Below are 13,204 nucleotides of genomic sequence, written 5' to 3'. Positions count from 1 at the left end.
AAATGAAATAAAAAGTGGACCTCGTTTAGGCAGGATGTTTTCCTCCATCACTGACATAAGCAAGCATTTTATGACTTGTAACTATCTGCCTGTTGCTGAATAAATTTTCTACATACTCTGTGATGACTTTTGATTCAAGAAGAGCAAACAGAGTATAAGATCCATGGTCAGGTCACTCTGAACTGATAATCCTTCATAGATTTTTCATGTACTTCTACATTTAAAATGTAAGACACAATGATATGAGAAAAAGATACAAGAATTATCTGAAGTAAAACCTGTTGCATTTCCATATTACGTAGACCTCGGGAGTAGTGGAACGTATGAATCTTCACTATTAGTTTCTGACACAAATATTGTCTGATTTACACATTTGAAACATATTTTAAATGTTCTCTGTGCAGGCACAGTGCTCAGCTAAAATCCCTCTCTATAAAGAGGGGAAATTCACCACTACACTAATTCCTACAATGGTTTAACGAGTCTCTTCACTCTATTAATTGTCCCAGGCTATCTCTTCTTAATTTACTCTATCTCAGATGTCCTCATTCAAGTGCTGGCAGCAAGAATTAGAAGTAGCACTTGAGCTACTTGGAGTGACTTGTCCAGCAATGTAGCTAACTGGTACAGCATGCTGGTGAGATCCACTGAACCAAGCTCTCACTTCTACCTCTGTGGGGAAGAGTTTCATCCACCACTTCATTGTAACTTTCTCTGCAGCAGTCCTCCTTCAGTCAATGCCTTAAGCACATTGTACTTAAAGAAGAGAGATTTCTGTGGAGGTATCCGTGCATACTGACAATATCGGACTTCCATCTGTGGAAGGATAACCTTTGGGAAACTAACATTTTAATCAGCTTTAGTACCTGTTTATATTCAAAAGTGTGCATATGTACAAGTGCCACTATATGAGCGGAATATGGGCACAATTTATAACCTGATTTAATTATTTTTAATTAAGTGATAAACAATTTAATTTCTATGGAATTTCTATGGAGAATTCTGTCCCACGTTCTAGAAGTCCTTTGTAACTATCAAGGCGGTAGAAAAGTGTTATTGGTAAAGAAAAATAGTATTCATGAACGAAAACGGTAAAGACAGGCTAAATGACTTAAGTAAGTAAAATTGAAATCAATACCAGAATCAAGACTGGATGCTAAATTGCTGCACTTCAGTCATCCTTTATTCTTTCCAGACAACAATGTTTGTGTTTCTCAATTTCACTTGAACAATTATTCTACGCTGGCAACTTTCTGGCAATTTGACTTTTCTCTGTTGCAGTGGTTTCTGAAACCTCAGTTTCTTTGCACCTGAAGGTTGTTGGTGAGGCAAAGAAATTTGGGCATTTGTGGTACTTAGCAGTTGTTCATATCTCTCAGAAAACATCCTGGTTTTCTAAATTGAGGTGTAACTGGTGCTGACAGACTGTGCATTAACACTGAATGCCAACAGGATGACTTTTCACTGTCCTAATAAAATATTCTTGTTCATCTGACCATATGATCAACCTTCACGTTGCAGATTATAGAAATGGAAGAAATATTGTTAACCCACAAATTTTATTTTTGGTCCAATATTTTACAATGTATGTAGATTCTGGGATGTCAGAGAGATGTCTTTCATCATCTCTGTTTGGAAACCAGTATTTAAATTTGACAGACCTGAAGAAATTAATTTCAAATTCTGGGGAATGGCAAAATTCTACATCTCTTAGAATTAGCAACAGGATGTTGATTTCAATTTACCAGTTATGGAAGATATGTGGGATCAAAAGAGAGAGCTGAACTCAAGTTCTAAGTAATGCATCAAGGATTGAAACACTGGGAAGAATTTGAAAGTACAGTCAACCAAAACAGAAAAATATTTTGATCCTCAATATCCTATTAGAGGACTTTCATTTCCATGCATTGTTTAGTTCACAAGTATCGATGCACTGGATGAGTTTTAAGAAACAGCAGGGGATTTATGGCTTTCTGATTTGTTATTTGGGTCATGAATATAAGAATTTCATTCTAATGTCCTGGAGCCATATCATGCCATTGATTTTTTTTAAGCAGATTTTGCCATTGATTTAAATGGAGAGTTCTGCTTAAAAATCAATGACACAATATGGTCCTGAGACATTAACACATTCAGAATATTGACAGAAAAGGAAAAATAAAACCTATTTTCAAAAGCTCTTTCTCTCAAAATATTTTCTTCTCCCCAGAAGGTCCAGACATTCTACTGTATGCTTTTAAGTTAAACATAAATGTTTTTGAATGTAAGTTAAATATTATATTTATTTTTCTCTAAAAAAAAAACCACACACACAAAAAAAACACATATGACTGGCTTCCAATCTTTTAATCAAATAATTGACTAATCACTCACTGTGGTACAGCTTCACAATCAACACTTCCAGCTAAATTCATCTCCCCTGACCTACTCCTTGCCACTTTTTCTATGCACTTTACTTCAGAAAATGTTCGGTACACCCCATTAAGGAACACTTTAATTCAAGAGAGTCTGGCTGATCAAGAAAAATTAAGCTCCTAATAACAGCAAAATCGAAAGAAATTTGGACAAAATGACTCTCCGCATCACAGATTTTGTTTACTAGTGGGTAATTAATTCTCCACATATGTTGGGAACATCTGTCGCAGTGACCTGCCATCGTATCTGTGAAATGACTGCTGTGCAGCTCCTCCGCAGGTCATTAGCAACACTCGGAAAGGAATCTTCCTCTTTCTACCCCAAATGGGCAGCACTCTCTGGGGTGTCCACATCCCATGATTTGCCCAGGTCTCTGCCACCCTGTTTCTCAACTGCTTCCAGCAACTACTACTTCTCCTTCTGAGTCAAGCAGTGCTCAAAGGAAGCCCCACTGTCTTATAGAAAAGTGTTCAAGAGAGGAAAATAGAATAAAAAAGGAAAAGGAAAAGGAAAAGGGAAAGGGAAAGGGAAAGGGAAAGGGGAAAAGGAAAAGGAAAAGGAAAAGGAAAAGGAAAAGGAAAAGGAAAAGGAAAAGGAAAAGGAAAAGGAAAAGGAAAAGGAAAAGGAAAAGGAAAAGGAAAAGGAAAAGGAAAAGGAAAAGGAAAAGGAAAAGGAAAAGGAAAAAGAAAGAGAAAGAGAAAGAGAAAGAAAGAGAGAAAAGAGAAAGAGAAAGAGAAAGAGAAAGAGAAAGAAAAAGAGAAAGAAAAAGAGAAAGAGAAAAAGAAAAAGAAAAAGAAAAAGAAAAAGAAAAAGAAAAAGAAAAAGAAAAAGAAAAAGAAAAAGAAAAAGAAAAAGAAAAAGAAAAAGAAAAAGAAAAAGAAAAAGAAAAAGAAAAAGAAAAAGAAAAAAAAAAGAAAAAGAAAAAGAAAAAGAAAAAGAAAAAGAAAAAGAAAAAGAAAAAGAGAAAGAGAAAGAGAAAGAGAAAGAAAAAGAGAAAGAGAAAGAGAAAGAGAAAGAGAAAGAGAAAGAGAAAGAAAAAGAAAAAGAAAAAGAAAAAGAAAAAGAAAAAGAAAAAGAAAAAGAAAAAGAAAAAGAAAAAGAAAAAGAAAAAGAAAAAGAAAAAGAAAAAGAAAAAGAAAAAGAAAAAGAAAAAGAAAAAGAAAAAGAAAAAGAAAAAGAAAAAGAAAAAGAAAAAGAAAAATGAAAAGGAAAAGGAAAAGAAAAATGAAAAGGAAAGGGAAAGGGAAAAGGAAAGGGAAAGGGAAAAGGAAAAAGATGAAAGGGATATGGAAAGGGAAAGGGATATGGAAAGGGACATGGAAAGGGAAAGGGACATGGAAAGGGAAAGGGAAAGGAAGATGGATTTCATATTCAGTTGCATCAACCACACACCTCACCTTCATGTAATAGCCTTCTTTTGGGCTAAGAAATCCTCCTAATTTAATGCTTTAGCAGCTAAACTGCCTATTCTGTTTCTACATGTCCAAAGGGCTTTGATGAGTGGGGAAGAGAGAGAGAGCTTTTTTCTCTTTCTGTGCACAGCTTCCTTTTCTGTCTACAGGGATATCAAGATATCAAAATAAGAATGTGCCAAAGGAAGTAAAGAGAGTACAAATTTTCAGGCCTCATCTTCCATGTCTGTATTGAATTATGCTGTAATATCCAAGGGATGAACAGGTACAGGAAATTTTCGCTGATTAGCGAAGTGTGATAACTATGAATACCGATATATTTTCAAATCCCTTCTTTACCATAAGCAAAGCAAAAACCATAATAAACACAAGCACAAAAGGAAAAGTCTAGTATCTGTACTTGAAAACCACATTTAGGTCATATGTTGGCCAAGTACTGCTCATGTGCCAATGCATAATCACATGCTTCAGAGATTTAGACGTTATTTTCAAGGTCATGCAGAGAATATTTTTCTGGTGAGACAAGTTCCCCTCCCTCCCCCCATACCCATAGGGACTAGAATAAGCTGAGGAGGGTGAACACCTGCAGCTCTTCCAAGACACCTGTGTTTACAGTGAATGCCACAGAGCCAACAAATCTTCTTTCACAGGAAACAAAACAAAACAACAAAAGATGCAGACATCAAAGAAAATTAATCTATCTGAGATATCATTATACAGAAAACAAAGCATTTACCATAAGTCTTATGTATCTCTCTCCCTAATATTTCATTACATACAATAATCCCAGCTCCTGCCATTATTAGATTACCTTTACTTTTTAAATTTACATCCACTGAGATTGCTGGATCTCTCTGTTTATTAAAAACAACAACAGAAAGATTTTCTTACTGCTGTTTCAGATAATTGCAGGGAGTAGAAACCCTGTTACTAATATTTCTTCTCAAATTAAGAAAGTACTTTTATAAACATACTCAAAAGAAAATAAAAGCACTTCTAGTTATATATTTTTTTACTTCTGTGGTAAAGGCTGCTCCATGTGTAGGCTGAAAACAAGCCATGAAGAAGTCATGTAAATCATGGCATATATGTATAACATACATCTTACCATTGAACAAAATTGGTCGTATTTGTTTTTCAAGATACATTATTTGTTTATATGTGTACAAATCACTCCAATGAAATTGTAGCCAGAGCATAAGTCTGGGAATTGGGAGATGGGAACTACTCCTGACTCTGCTGAAAACTACCTGTGTGACCTTGGCAAACATCTTAGGACTCACAGGACTGATGACTGCTTAATGAGATAATCTGCTATGAAAAATGGGGGTGGGGGTATGAGGTAGGAACATATGTGTGTGCATGAAAAGTGCAAGGAGTTTCTGAGGCCAGTAATTACTTAATCAGGCCAGTGTTTTAATAGATTTTGCTACATCTTACATACAGAGTCTGAAATTAACAAAACTGTAGCCCCACAACAGGAAGGGTAAGATGTTATCATCCCTCTCATATAAACAGGAAACCAAGGAACCAAATCACTGAATCAGAGAATAATTTAAGTTGGAAGGGACCTCTAGAGATAATCTAGTCCAAACCCCCTGCCAAGTAGGGTCACCTAATGTATATTCCAAATAATTCATTTATGTGAGTTGCTTGAATGTCCTAAGGTGACCGCTTCTAAGATATTATGTGTGTATGTTTAGAACAAATATATTATTGCTTTCATGTTCTGTTTTGCACATATTTTCTTTTCATATTGAAACAGTGAACAAGTAATAGCCACCTATGACTAGGCAGCTAGGTCTGCACAAGTAGAACACATTGACATCTGCTTAAGATCTCTAAGGAAATTCTATCAAAGTTTTAGAGAAAATGCTTTTGTGTATGCTTTCAAAACTTGGAGACATCATCTTCCAAATGCTGTCTTCCAAAGGACAAGAGCTTATGAGACTCTCTCTAAAGGAGAGTAGGTTTGGACACATCAGTCTGAATATCATGTCTGTCGTCTGCATTCTTACATGTGAAGTCCTAATGGAGATGTAAAGCAAGCCAAGGACAGTGAGCTAGATTATGTGTTTGAAAAAGTATGTGCTTTATAAAACACTGTAATGCTTCAGAAGCAATGCAACAACGAAATTTTTTATCATCCTTTGCTATCAGATAGACATTGAATGTTTCATCTGAACTGACCTTCTGGAAGGAATTTGGAAATTTTAAAGTCCTGACCAAAAAAAAAAAAAAAAAAGGAAAACAAAAAAACAAACAGAACTAATGGATGAACTGCATTACCACAGTTGCCTTTTGGTGACAAAAAAAAAAAAAAAAAAGTAGGAGGAAGTTCTGAATGAAAAAATGTTTGAGGTGCTTGAGGGAGAACTTGGTCTAGTACGTAAGAAGAGAACAGGCTGCTCAAGAAACTCAGTTGTTGCTTTGTCTGTGGAGAAAAAAATGAAGTTAAATCAATAATCCCTTACAGTAATAGAAATACTGAACCAATTTTCTGTTTGAAGATGTGCAAGTTTTTTTCTTTGGTTTTATCATGGAGACTTGTTAGAAGGGGCATGTATTTTGTTACATTTCTAGAAAGAATAAGGCAATGTGTCTAAGTTCTTCATATGGCACTGGAGCTCAAGGAGATGAATGGAAGAAACACTAAGAAACAAATAAACTATTAGCCAGGCAGGGCTGCTGACAAGTGATTTCAGAACCTGCATGCCCTCTAGAAGAGGACACTGAGACATATTTGTGTACATTTGTTTTGTATCTCTTTGATTGCTATGTCACATGGCACCAGTCATAGCTATATCAAACATATGGTAGTTATAGCAGTATGGTAAGATTCAGAATCACATAAAGGACTGAATCATAAGCAATACTCCCCGTGTGTTTCCACTTAAGACTCTTCAGCAATTGTTTCATTGAGGATCTATTTCATTCTGGATTACAAAAATAATTATGATAGGAAACTGCCTACTAGAATCAGCATAGATGCTCTAGCCACAAGGAACTTTTGAAGGTTAAGCAATATAGGTAAGTCACATCCACATCTCCATCTCTGAGCCCAGTAGCAGAAATAGAAGATGATAAGAGTAGAGGAAAGACAGTGAGCATAATCTCAGCCTTCATCCTTGGAGCTCACAATAAATCTATGCATAAGTAATGTGCTATGTACTGCCTTTATTCCTCTTGTAATCACTGACAGAGGAGACCCTTCTGTTTGCTTTTAACCAAGAGTCTAGAATGCAGCTGACTTTAAAAAAGCCAGATTAGCTTTGGAAAGTAACAGTGTTACAAAGAAGAAAGGTTATCAAAATGGCAATGGTGACCCACAGGCAATGTCTCCACAAACCCTTTCAAAGATAGCCTGAAACACAGATTGATATTGTCAGAATCTCTTGCATGTTAGAGATATGCAAAAAGACCATGTTTACCCCTGCTTTGCCCTCCTTCCCACTTCTCCACACACACCTCCCACCTCTTTCAAGCTGGAAGAATTTGGGGGGAATTCCAGCGAAAATTTTCAAGGTTTTACTGTCCCCAAATTCTTCCGTTGCATGATTCCCCCCACACCCTCCAGGGCAGGCCTTGATCCAAACCAATATTATTCACTGAAGAAATTCTGCAGGCTGTAATCTCCAGCTCTCCCAGATGAATAAAACCAGCAGCCAAATATCTGCTGATGGCTTTGCATGTGTAAATCCATAGCAACTTCATTGAAATCAGTTGAATTAGTCTGGCTCAACACCAGTAAAAAAAGAGACACAGATTTGACTTATTAACACAACAGTGGAGAAATTAGTTAGATTATGCTAAGGATTTCTGTGATAAAAACATTTAGTTTTCACTTAACCAGTGCAAAGGTAACAGCATAATTCCCTTAAGGAATGTGCTGAAATAGTAACCTGTATACAAAGAAGAAAAAATCTTAAAGAGGAGTATGCTGTCAGGGAGAGTGATACTAATGCCCAGGAGAGTTGTATATAATTAGCTGTCATCATTTACATGGTTAGTTTCTTCACCACATACAAAATATACATAATTACAGTTCACTTACAATGGATTAATTTGCTGTGTTCCATATTTTATGAATTTTTATGGCACATAAGTCAGTTACTCTTAAAGTTAAAATCTAGTACAAATTTTCTAGAAAACTTCCAAGCAGCACTATCCTGCAGACTGGAGGGGAAACAGCAATGACTGCCCAATATTGGTCCTAATAATCCTTCTAAGACTCTGTGTTTAGTTATTTAAAACTACATCAAATATTACAGATTTTGCTCTTGAAATGGTAACATTTGAATCAATTGAAAAAATAAAATACAATTTGGCACTTCATATGTATGTCAAAATTTTAATTCATAAAGATTAATTCAAGATAATTTAGCTATTTCAACTAAAATTAATAGGGAAAAATAAAGTGTTTTGCGTCTTACAAATCTTTAAAAGGTTGTCACTGAGAAGCCATACCAAAATTGGGATTTTCAAAGCCGGTTTTTTGTCAGGAATGGGAATGCAGCCATGTTTGAGAGAGCTGTGAACTTCTGCAAAATGTCAGTTCCTGTATGATCTTATGATCTGCAGAGATAGATAGGTCCTCATGAATCAGATTTGGGAAAACAAACAAACAAACAAACAAACAAACAAACAAAACCTTTCCAAACATTAGAATGGAACCAAATATTTCTGGGCCTGACTACTCCTTCACAACTAGCAAATGAATGTGGTATTCACCGGTTAAATGGATTTTTTCATCTCTTTTATTATGGATTCAGAGTTGTTAACAACTTACTACTGTTATCAGGCACATTGTAAGAAAAAGTGTTAAATACAGGTGAATCATACTCAGAAGCACTAAATAACTTTCACAGTAATGAGGTCTTCAAGTTTTATTTAATACTTGAGCTTTCCTTTAAAAAAAAAATTAAAAAAAATCAGATATGCACAAATGTTCCATGATGTTTCAGATCTGGAGTGGGTGGGATTAAATATGGCTGGTGTCTGCATGTTCTGGGGTTCCCAGCCTTAAATGGTGGTACAGGAGGTTGGCCAAAATAGAATAACATCCCATAATCCTAAATCCTGTCATGACAAGCTCTGGATCTTCCTTCTGCAGTATTAGAAAGAAAATTTAGCAGCATGGACAACACCAGCTGGCATTTCCTAACTTTGATGCTCCTAATACGTGCCTGCAACAGAGACAGTGAGGACAAATCAATGGACTGGCACAGCCTGCCTGCGCTAGGCACAAACTAAGGAGAATGCAGTTGCATTATGTGCACTGACATTTTTAAAGGCTAGAAATTAAATCAACAGAGGAAGAAACTGAATGAAATTCCTCTGTGAGGAAGGAGAAATGCAATAATTTTAGAAGAAATATTAATGAATGTCCTTGACTGTAGTGAGAAACTGTCTCCTTCTTGGCCTATGTATCACTACATTAATGAACGTGAATTTCATACTGTAAGTCTATGGAACAGTATGACTTAAGAATGATTGACTGAAATCAAAACCTCAGTGTTAACATGGCATAAAGTGCCGATTTAGTACAAGTATTCTTGGTTGGCTCAAATTCATTTAACAGTACTTTAAAGGGCTAATATTGTCTTATCAGGCAGTTATACTTACTGTACTTACTTTGCTCTCTCACTTCAAGCGCAAGAGAAAGTATGCTTTATGGCTAATAATGTCTTTTTTAAACTCTTGACATACAAGACAGTCCTTTCTTCCTCATAGCTTAGGCTGTTGGAGAAGCTGAGGTCAAACGAAGGTTGAGATGGCATGCAACAGGGCAGCAGTGCTCTGAGGAGAAGGAAAGGTGAAACCTAGGAAAAAGGAATAAAAGAATAGAAGACAGAGGGCACTTTTACCATGTCAAGACTAGATCTATCATTGATATATGATATATATATATATATGTGTGTGTATATGTAAATATATATTTTTCAGCAAAATACTTCTGGGGCATGATCCTAAACGCATTAAAAATGTCAGTTTAGAAACAGTTGTCAGACAAGGCCAGGGACAACGTAGGGAGGAAAAAATCTTAGATGTTTTCATGGATGTTGATCTTCCTAGAAAAATGTTCCCCCGTTATTTCCACACAAAGGGAGAAGAAATCAGTCTAAAATATACCAACGATCTCTGGAAATAATTTTTAGGCTCAGTTTATGGGGGGGGGGGGGTGGATATCTCCAGGGAATGAACAAATCTTCCAACATACAATGCAAAGGAAATAGTGTAGAATATGTAACTGGAGCTTCTTTAAAAGAAATTAAAAAATATAAAACCCTTTATGTACTCATGAAGGAGAATAGGACTCCAGTCTGATTGTTTGCCCCAGAATATGATGCTTAGCCTAGGGGCATTATTCAAATTCCACCCATTGTCTTTTCTACACTCAATGTCCTTCAGATTTCTCAGATCACTTTTAGCTTTGCCCTACACAGTGAATATTGGTGCACTTTCTGTATATATTTGTATGTGAGCTACACAGTTGTTGTGGTTTAACCCGGCTGGCAGCTAAACACCACACGGCCGTTCGCTCACCCTCCCCCCTCCCTCTCTGGGATGGGGGAGAGAAACGGGAAAGTGAAGCCGGTGAGTTGAGATAAAGACAGTTTATTAAGACAGGAATATAATAATAACAATAATAATAATAATAGTGATAATGATAATAGTATTAATAATAATAATGTGTAAGAAACAAGTGATGCACAATGCAATTGCTCACCACTCGCTGACCGATGCCCAGCCTATCCCCGAGCAGCCGGCCCCCCACCCCGGCCAGCCACCCCTATATATTGTTTAGCATGACGTCAGATGGTATGGAATACCCCTTTGGCCAGTTTGGGTCAGCTGTCCTGGGTCTGTCCCCTCCCAGCTCCTGCTGCACCCCCAGCCTGCTCGCTGGCAGGACAGAGCGAGAAGCCGAAAAGTCCTTGGCCTGGTGTAAACACTGCTCTGCAACAATTAAAACATCAGCATGTTATCAGCGCTCTTCTCATCCTAATCCAAAACATAGCACCCTACCAGCTACTATGAGGAAAAATTAACTCTGTCCTAACTGGAACCAGGACAACAGTACAACTGCTTTTAGTTGTGGTGTTACTGATGCATATAGTTAGATTATTATTATTATTATTATTATTAATAATAATAATAAATGTGCTTATTCCTTTATTGGGTTGATCATCAAGTGCTAGTAGCTGTGTTCTTTGGATAGTGATTGAACAACATTGATTTAACTAAATTGACTATCTGCACTTTGGTATGCTAACCACTCTCAATGTATCTGAAGACAGGAGCCTGACTGAGAAAAGACAGGAAGATGCAGGTACTAAAACTGTGAGTCAACTGTTTAAAAGCCATCTTAAGTAAAAGCCTTGGATTCTTTCTGAGATTTGTAACTTTTCTGAAAGGTTTCATCATGGGTGCCCAGATTTCTACTACATTTCCCTTTGTGGACAAGCACTGAATCTTTTGCGGAGGCTCAAACTTTTTCAGCAAATATGAGAAACTGGTAGCTGTTTAAAGAATGTGATTCATGTGGCACTTTAACAACATATTTAAATTGTTGAGTGACGTGGCTAGGGAGACTTGTATCACACCTTTCTACACACTGAATGCAAGAGTGCATTTAAAAATTTGTGAAGTCTAAGCAGATGCTGTTACCATGACAAATCACTTTTTAATCAGTCATAATTTTGCACTAAGTGCTGTATAAGTGCCCTTTGTTTCACTACTTAAACCGTTGATGGCTAACAATGGAAGTCACAGACTAGTGCCTGTCATTAAAAGCAATGGTAAAAAATCAATATGATTTTTAATTAAAGGTGCCCAAGACTTGAGCTTTTAAGCAAGGAATTTTCCTTGCCAGTACATCTTACCTCTAAGCATTTTCAGGCAGTTCAGAAGTTAACACACAAGCATATGGAGGTTTTGGCAAAAAGAAATAAGAAGAGAAGGGGGAACGAGGAGAATTCAGGGAAAGTATTTTCTATTTGATTGGTGATGTTAGGGAAGGGATAAAGTACATAAGTACTGATGTCTGTGGAAACCCTAGAGCAAGCTTTTCATTAGACTTTTAAAAATACGTAAGAATATATAAAAGGATACGTCAGTAAAATTTGCAATATAGATTTTTCTGTACACACTTGTGAAGAAACAGCTTGAAGAAAACTTATTGCTGTCATTATTATTGGACTATCCATGTTATTGACTGCCTCAAGCATCTTGTCATTGTTTAGTCTCTTTGTACCCCTGAGTGGTCGGGTTTTTTTCTTGTCATGTTTTTACTGATACCTTCTGTTTCTCTGTCATCCACAAATGTGTTTGCTGAAGAAGCAGATGTATGTTTCACTCATGGTGATAAAATCTTCACTGGTGTATCTTTAATAGCACTACTTCTAGGACAGTAGCTGAACACTAATTTCTCAACATAAGAGAAATTTGACAGAAATAAATGTAAGGTCTGGACCAAATAGATGATCTTTCTGGGTACTTACTGGATGAGTGTACTTTCTAAGTGAGTATATTTATTTTTAAATTAGGGTAATATTTATATATTAAGTTAAATTTTGTCTAAAGACATATAATATGAGGCAAAAGGACACTTTAATAACATAGTATATATTCATTTATGCTGCTAAATTATTAAGTAATTTTATAACACATGCAAGCCTGACATCACCTAAAAATCTGAGATTATTTGTGTATTTTGCAGAAATCTATAATCTTGGTGAGTATAAAAAATAAAGATTATGATCCTTTTTTTTTCAGGTAAATAATAATTCAAGGTTTTTATATATTTAGATTTATAATTGCAACCTGAAAAACATTTGATTATGAATCACAATCTGAAATATGAAAAAAAAAAAAAAGTCTTTGAAGACAAAGATTTCTGTAGGACAAATCCCACTGAATTTGACATTTGATTAAATATTGGAGCAATGATTATAAACTTCAGGGGTTCTATAACACTTTCAGAAGATGTATAACAGTATCACAGAATCACAGAATCACAGAATTGTAGGGGTTGAAAGGGACCTTGAAAGATCATCGGGTCCAACCCCCTTGCCAAAACAGGTTCCTTAGAGCAGGCTGTCCAGGTAGGCGTCCAGAGGGGTCTTGAATATCTCCAGAGAAGGAGACTCCACAACCTCCCTGGGCAGCCTGTTCCAGTGCTCTGTCACCCTCACCTTGAAGAAGTTCTTTCGCATGTTGGTGCGGAACTTCCTGTGCTCAATTTTGTGGCCACTACCCCTTGTCCTGTCCCCACAAACCACTGAAAAGAGGTTGGCCAAATCCCTCTGTCTCCCACACCTCAGGTATTTATATACATTGATAAGATTCCCTCTCAGTCTTCTTTTCTCTAGGCT

General features: G+C 36.4%; 1 long non-coding RNA gene across 1 annotated transcript; it reads right to left on the bottom strand.

Annotated features, from left to right (window-relative positions):
* Window positions 1-8,054: 8,054 nt before the first annotated feature.
* On the bottom strand, window positions 8,055-10,901 carry LOC136790349 (uncharacterized). Its single transcript, XR_010830115.1, has 3 exons — window positions 10,558-10,901; window positions 9,462-9,649; window positions 8,055-8,402 (listed from the first exon to the last, which is right to left on the bottom strand). It is a non-coding gene; the product is annotated as an uncharacterized lncRNA (long non-coding RNA).
* Window positions 10,902-13,204: the final 2,303 nt, after the last annotated feature.

Source organism: Anser cygnoides, chromosome 3 (assembly GCF_040182565.1).
Source record: "Anser cygnoides isolate HZ-2024a breed goose chromosome 3, Taihu_goose_T2T_genome, whole genome shotgun sequence".
NCBI lineage: Eukaryota > Metazoa > Chordata > Aves > Anseriformes > Anatidae > Anser > Anser cygnoides.
Note: the sequence above shows the minus strand (reverse complement) of the source record. Positions and strands in the feature narration are given on the sequence as shown.